The following is an 8195-nucleotide window of genomic DNA, read 5'->3' as shown; positions in this document are numbered from 1 at the left end:
TTTATTTGTTGATAAATTCTATATATATTGGGAATTAATTTTAATATCTAGTCCGGAGTACCAAGGCTTGAGATAAACAGTCTGAAGAGTAGCAGGAACTGTACTCGCTTGACGCCAGTAAACTCCTTGCCTTCTTAACTTTGGCAACCCCAATGATTGAGAAGCGGACTTTGCTGGTTTAGAGAAACCCTATTGCGAAAATTAGACGGCACCAGTTCACAAACTTTTAACACGCACCACCATTCATAAACACCAACTGAGTTCACTTAGACACTTAGATCAGTTGTAGGGTAGATTATGACAGATTGCTACAATCGACACAGATGATCTACGGAGGTAACTATGAACATGTTCCTAATCTTTTCGAGACAAAGAGGAATTTTTGTTTGTCAATAATTATCAGCTACTTTTTTCATTTCCACCTGATAGCGCGGAAGCTTTTTAAACGCTTATACTATGGATTGAAGGCACTGACGATAAAAATGACTTAGTTAATGATTGATCAACTGCCTATGTGGGAGCTTCTAAAAGGCTTATACTATGGATTGAAGGTATTGAGGATAAAATGACTTAGTTAATAATTGATCAGCTGCTTATATGGGAGCTTTTAAAAGACATATACTATTTTCATATACTATGGATTGAAGGTACTGAGGATAAAAATGACTCAGATATAAATTGATCAGCTACTAGTATGGAAGCTTTTAAAAGACTTATACTATGGATTGAAGGTAGTGATGACAAAAATGACTTGGATATAAATTGATCAACTGCTTGTATGGGAGCTTTTAAAAGACTTATACTATGGATTGAAGGTACTGAGGACAAAAATGACTTAGTTATAAATTGATCACCTACTAGTATGGAAGCTTTTAAAAGACATATACTAGGGATTGAAGGTACTGAGGATAAAAATGACTTAGATATAAATTGACCAACTGCTTATATGGGAGCTTTCAAAAGACTTACACTATGTATTGAAGGTAGTGAGGATAAAAATGTCTTAGATATATATTGATCAGCTACTAGTATGGAAGCTTTTAAAAGACTTATACTATGAATTGGAGGTACTGAGGACAAAAATGACCTTGATATAAATTGATCACCTACTAGTATGGAAGCTTTTAAAAGACATATAATATGGATTGAAGGTACTGAGGACAAAAATGACTTAGATATCAATTGATCACCTACTAGTATGGAAGCTTTTAAAAGACATATACTATGGATTGAAGGTACTGAGGATAAAAATGACTTAGATATAAATTGACCAACTGCTTATATGGGAGCTTCTAAGAGACTTATACTATGGATTGAAGGTAGTAAGGAAAAAAATGACTGAGATATAAATTGATCAACTGCTTATATGGGAGCTTTTAAAAGACTTATACTATGGATTGAATGTACTGAGGACAAAAATGACTTAGATATAAATTGATCACCTACTAGTGGGGAAGCTTTTAAAAGACATATACTATGGATTGAAGGTACTGAGGATAAAAATGACTTAGATATAAATTGACCAACTGCTTATATGGGAGCTTCTAAGAGACTTATACTATTGATTGAAGGTAGTAAGGACAAAAATGACTTAGATATAAATTGATCAACTGCTTATATGGGAGCTTTTAAAAGACTTACACTATGTATTGAAGGTAGAGAGGATAAAAATGTCTTAGATATATATTGATCAGCTACTAGTATGGAAGCTTTTAAAAGACTTATACTATGAATTGAAGGTACTGAGGACAAAAATGACTTAGATATAAATTGATCAACTGCTCATATGGGAGCTTCTAAAAGACTTATCCTATGGATTGAAGGTACTGAAGACAAAAATGACTAAGATATAAATTGATCAGCTACTAGTATGGGAGCTTTTAAAAGACTTATACTATGGATTGAAGGTACTGAGGGCAAAAATGACTTAGATATTAATTGATCAGTTTGTATTGTAGGAGCTTCTAAAGATTTATACTATGGATTGAAGGTACTGAGGGCAAAAAAGACTTCGATATTAAATGATCAACTGCCTATGCGGGACCTTTAAAAGACCTATACAGTACAATTTTTCTGTAACTCGAGTTGAAAAGATTTCTTGTTTCCATCAAACGGGAAAAAACAAAACACAATTCACAAAAACTAAAGCAAAGTTCTTTCACAGAAGTTAATTGTCGTCACTATCAGAGTCAATTTGTACTACTCTCCATTTCTTTATTCTATCTTCAATGATAGATTCTTTGTCTGATGTCAGCTCCAGCGTTCGTTTTGCGCACTTTTTCATACTTTTTGAGGGTCCGGGATGGTTGATGAGTTGCTCTTCTGTTGAAGAGTTAGTAGAAACCTGAATGGTGGATACGGGTCTTGGGTCTAGAAGACTAGGTGACGAACCTGATTCAGCAGCCTGATCGTCTATAAAGGAACATCTTTCAATTTCGTCCTCAATCACTTGTTGAGTCAGATTTGCAAAATCTGCAATGTCCGCTTCAAGCTCATCGTCACTGTAAACACGCTGGTTAAGACCGGGACCTCGCGGAGACCAGACTTCTGCTGACATTTGGGGACCTGTGTATTGAGTTGGTAGTTGACTTTCTGGCGTTAATGACTCGGCAACGTGTACAACAGTTTCTTCCTCGTCACTCGAACCCCAATCTGGATCCTGTACTACGTTACGCATGAACATTTCCTCGCGCAGAGCGTGGTGGCCAAATGGTAGAGTTGTGATCTTGTCGTTTAAAATATACCGCTTGTCATCGCATCCCGAGAGTGACTTCTTGTTGCACACAACTGTCATTAGTTGGTGTTTGCTCGATACAATTCTGGTGTTGATAAGTCGAACAGTTTCTCCTCCTGTGAGAACCTGTTTGTATAATTTATGTGTCATCATGCGCCTGGCATCTTGCGTCACACCTTTCGCCGACTGCTTTGCATGACCTAAATAGAAGTTCGTGCATTCTAGTTTTTGTTTTTCACTTTTTTTTTCTTTCGTTTTTTCTTGGAAATCTAATTCTAGGTCTCTTTTTCTTACTTTTATCCGGTTTTTCTTTACTCATTCTGCTTTTTTGATGTTTTTGGCTTTTTTTATGTTTGAAAAAAAAAGTTGACTAACCATCTGCCAGTTTGATGGAATACAACTTCGGCTTAAACCCCACAAACTCAGAAATCATCTTGCCTCCCATCTCATCTTTAAATTTTAGTGTCACCCTTGCGTTGCTTTGATCGTACATCTCGTGATTAGTTGGAAAGTTTGAGAAATCGAAAAGGTCCTTCACTGTGGTCTTCCGCTTCAAGTCTGCGAAGAAGTCGTTCGAGAAAATTTCATAAACAAACAAGTCCGTGTCCGAGTACAGTAGTTTACAATTGAAGTGTTTCTTCATTGTATTGAAGTGGAAGTCGTACATGAATTTCTCCGAAAGATCTAAGATGCAAGCACCAACGATAGTTGGCCTGTCCCACTCTATTTCAATCTGGTTCAAGCTTATAGTTGCCAAGTTCTCATCAATAATGTTGAACGACTTCATCTGTGGAGCGCTGGTCCATTTCATTGTCTCTTCTTCACTGCGAGCCAGTTTTACTTTTATGCGATTGCGTTTCCCCTCGCACGTTTTCCCGAATGCGCTGTTCACCATTAGCTTGTAGAAGTTTTCCTCAAACTTGTTTTTGGCCTGTTTTCGCTTCTGAGTGTTCAACTTTACATTTGGCGCTAACCATTTTGACTGGTTAAAAGCAAGTGATCGATGTAGTTTTTCCACTTTTAACCCCAACTGAACGTAGAGCTTCAATGTTTGATAGTATAAAATGTAGTTCTTTTTGGGGAACAAGGTCTGGATCAATTTGTTACTCGAAGGCGGCGCATTCATCTGCATATCATTCACAAGCTCCTCGTGATAGTCACCCAACCAGCATGCGTCAACTTTCTGTTTTGTTGGGGCCAATGGAAAATCTGAATGAAGACCATGAAGTTCATCTGGGTACGACAAATTCACTTCTAATACGTAGCCAATATCGCTATCGTCAGGTGTCTCCAACACGCTTTGGATGAACGCTTTTTGAATTTTTGGATCCCAGTTTCCGTCAGCGTACTCAAATTTGTTCAATGGCAATGGAAAATTTTCCATAACGCCCCCATACAAATTGTTTGCATCAATCATCACTATGAAGGTTGAGGGTGCTTTAGGGTTGAAATTTGGTAGATATTTGTTGTTCGCAACCGCCAGCCGCTTATTGTAAATCGAGCTCACGCCACCACGGATCAATCCTTCTACCATATCCAATTGTTCTCTCTCTTTTAGGAGTCTCAAAGTCGCTTTAGATAACTTTAACATAGCATCACCAGAGAGATTGGAAGCGGTATAGTGCTGACAGCAATCCAGTCCGTATGTTTCGTAGCACAACTTGCGGAAGCAGAGCATAACTGCAGCTAGAAGGAACACATCAGTTTTGAGATATAAACTATAGTAATCTTCAATTGTTTCACAATGCAACTTCTCGAAAACTTCCAGCGCATGTTAGTAACGCTCACTTGATACTGTTGAAGACTATTCATCCACTTTTCTCGTGGTGGGAGTGTGGTCTCTTTCAGTTTAGTGAAATTATCAATGTAACAATAGGGGAAAAATCCCTTCTGTTTCAGCATTTGCACTGAACTTTCTGGCCAATCCTTAAAATGATGTTCTAGCAAAGTGAACTGATCAGAGGGTAAGTTTTGTGCAAGAGAATCCCATGACGAGGCCATGAAACGAAATGAGTCTAGTAGCCTGATATACTCATACACCGGTTTTATTACTCCATTCTTGACCTGGCGGCTGTAGACTAGAACCCCAATTTCCAGAGCTATATATTTCTCATCTGTATTTGGAACAATTGATACAGTAATTTGCATGCTGCTACCCTGAAGAGCGAGAATTACATGGTGAAGATCGTAGTTTGAGAGATTGTGTGCGAATAGTGGAGTATAGTTGAGAAACCTCCTGTTGATGTTACAAGTGTTTTGCGCCCACCCGAGGAATTCTCCAGTGAAGTGACAATGATCTAGAACTGTCGGGTTATTGAAAGTGTGTTCCAATGGTTCTTCACATATCCAACAATTGGCGGCATCTTCTTTCGCGATGAGAGGCTGGCCAGAGAAATATTTGTGTTGTTGTTTAACGTTTTAAACTCGTTTTGCTATGGTTTGTAAAGACTGAACAAATTGTTCTTTGACCTTTGGACCTGTCAAACATTTAAAATGAAACGGTTCAGTTTGGTTTTGAGAACAAACAACATTGCATAGCAGCACGGTTTGTGTATTTCTATTGTTCTTGTTTCTGAGTTCGTTGGGTTGTTTCGACATCCTGAGACAGGTTCAATTACAGACTCCAAGTCAAAAAAGCCAACAATTGGAGCAAACCAACGGGACTGGAACTTTTTGTAGACAAACGTTGTGTTTTTTGGCATTCGCACGATTGCTGGTTTGTTTTTCCAGCAAAGTTCTAAATGTTTTTCATATCGTTCGTTTGAGGTGCAAACATGAAAACAGTTTCTACAAATATGATTATCTGTTCTAACTACTCGTTCCTTGACTTTATGAATAAGAAATCGCAGGTTTCGGATTAAAACGTAGTGATGCATTTGACCGTCGCTAAGGACAAGAAGGTCCATGTTGAATTCACAGTTCTGTTTTTTGGAAACTCGGAATGGTATCAGTCCGTTTTCAGCGTAGCTAAAATGTTCAATCTTATTTTTTGGTTTTTATCTTTTTTTTCTCATTTGCTTTTGTGCCATAATCCTCTTTTTAGTTTTAAAGTTTTTCGCAAAGAAAGATTTTCAACTTACCGAAATACGTTGACGCAGACCTTGTTTAGTTCTTCAAAGCGAGTCATCTGGTGGAAGCCCATAGGCATGTCAAACACACCATCTGCTTGTTTTGCAAGCGGGTTGTCTGGTCCATATGTTACAGGGCTGGTCATTCTGCGTGAAGGTGCACCAGGAGGAAGAAGTCGAGGGCAAAACTTCAAATGGTAGGCGGCAGTATAGCAATACAGAAAACAATTCTCGTCTTCTCGGTTTCTGATATTCAGTAGAGATCATGTGCGCGCTAGTTTGCCTGGAAGCGCTAAATATGACAATGCCCTTATCGGTTTAGCTTTTGCTAATCGGATTTCAATGTTGACAATTTGGTCGAGAGTCCAACCGCTACCATGGGAAGCAAAATTGTTGAGCGCTAGGAGCATCTGTTCTACCATTGCATGGAAGGTTTTATCTGCAAGACCACCGCAATCCACTCGTTCCATTTTTGATGCAACATGAATCGAAATTCTATCTGGCTGGCTTGATGATAGATCATCATCGGTTTTCATGGGTTTCACAAGATTGATAACTGAGTTGAACTGAACTTTTTGTGAGTGTTGCTGAACACTAATGTTAACAATGTTTTCAGTTTCTCGGCGTTTTAGCTGCATAACGTGTAATAGATCAACGTCTCTCGACCCGACGGTAATCTCATAGACTTTCAGTGTATCGCCGAAAGCGCGTTCGCTTGGTATGATGCCTGAGTCCTGTAGGTTGTTTACATCTACACTCCAAGCTGGTAGACCGTGGAAAGTGTTCATGTGCTCAAGATAATCAGCGTCACGTGGAAAACATTTTTGACAGTATATGCAGTATCGTGGACTGGTCGCCTCATGCTGCACAGTCATGTGTCCTGTTAGCTCATACAGGCTTCTCGTGGTGAAACCACATTCAGTGCAATCGAATGAGTTTGCTTGAGGATAGATCTTATGCACTCCTTTCCGATGTCGACGAACGCTTCTTCTATTTGCCAGTATTTTATGACAAATTTCGCACTTGGCTTGCCCCATCCCACAAAACTGATTGTTGCTGTAAGAGAGTAAAGGCGAAAGGAAAGATTAATTAAAAAGTTTAGAAGTGACAAAAATGTATCAAGTTTGAATCAACTGAACGCAAAGTGTAAGGCAAAAAGCAATGAGTAATTTTTCAGTCCGAGGGACCCCGCTTTCAATAAGTTGATTGACCAATCGGATGCAAGCAAGCTGTGTCTTTTTTGTTTTTGTCGAGGGGCCATTGCGTTACAGTGACGCAATTCAACCTGGTAGCGTTACTTTTTGTTTACATAGCGCACTCGGGTCCAGACAAAACTCTGAAGAAATTGTTTACAAGCCAGCAACACAAGTCTGAAGAACTTGAATTTTGTTTACAAGCCATCAACGTTTTTGTCATAGTCGAATGATTTAGTTTGTTTTTCCAGGGGAGGGGGAATTTAGTTCTTTATGAAGGTGAATTTTTGGTTAGTGAATCATTGAACTAACTAAAAAAGAAAGCGTGTATAATTGTTTACTTCATATGTTTTATAAATGACTAAATGACAACAGCTGAATTTCATTGATATCGGGAATGAATGAAAAATTATCATTGAGAACATAATGAGCAAAATAAATGCAATAAAGTCCACACATTTGAGAGTCTGCACTTTGTAGGGGATTATTTGAGTCACGTCTGTCTTCCATGAGGTCCACTATAATGTTATCACTAGTGCTTTGTCGAAATCGGTCTGATATGTGTTTATATGAATAGAGAGGTAATGCCAGCGGGTCGGCAAAGTTTGTTATTGGGTAGGCATATCTCTTTGCAAGCACAATCCAATGAAATCCAGGTGAAGAGGCTGGTGAAGCGTTAACGATAGCAAATGAGTTCGTTGGCATGTGCAAGGGGAAATTGTCAGCTGCATAAACACCGTTGAATTTAAGCATCAAATGACCGGATTGTAGAGTCAATTTGAATATTTTATCTTCATCTATTAGATTATAGGAAGAGCGTTTTTGGAAACGTTTCTCGAGGAATCGATATAAACTGTTGAACATTTCTCCCCGAGAAATAAAATTTCAATGCTGTGGGGCAACGCTGCACCGAACTTGAGTTCCACAGATAATGAAGAGTTTGTTAACTCGGGATGAATAAAATCATGTGTGGCTTCTTGAGTGCTGGTGAGAGCAAACACCATAATGTAATGGTTAGGAAAATCAGATAGAGATATCCCGTGACCATTTTCTACATAAGCTAGTGCAGCCATTGAGTTGTAGTATAGTCGTTTATTATCAGTTGTTGACATTGGCGTACCAGCTGTGGCGAACCCATTACGGTAAATTATTATCTCATTCAAATCAAACTTCTGGTATGAAATTGGATTGAGCGTATTA

This window comes from Convolutriloba macropyga, chromosome 1 (assembly GCF_964194025.1).
Source record: "Convolutriloba macropyga chromosome 1, txConMacr16.3, whole genome shotgun sequence".
Taxonomy (NCBI): domain Eukaryota; kingdom Metazoa; phylum Xenacoelomorpha; order Acoela; family Convolutidae; genus Convolutriloba; species Convolutriloba macropyga.
This window is presented reverse-complemented; position numbering follows the sequence as displayed.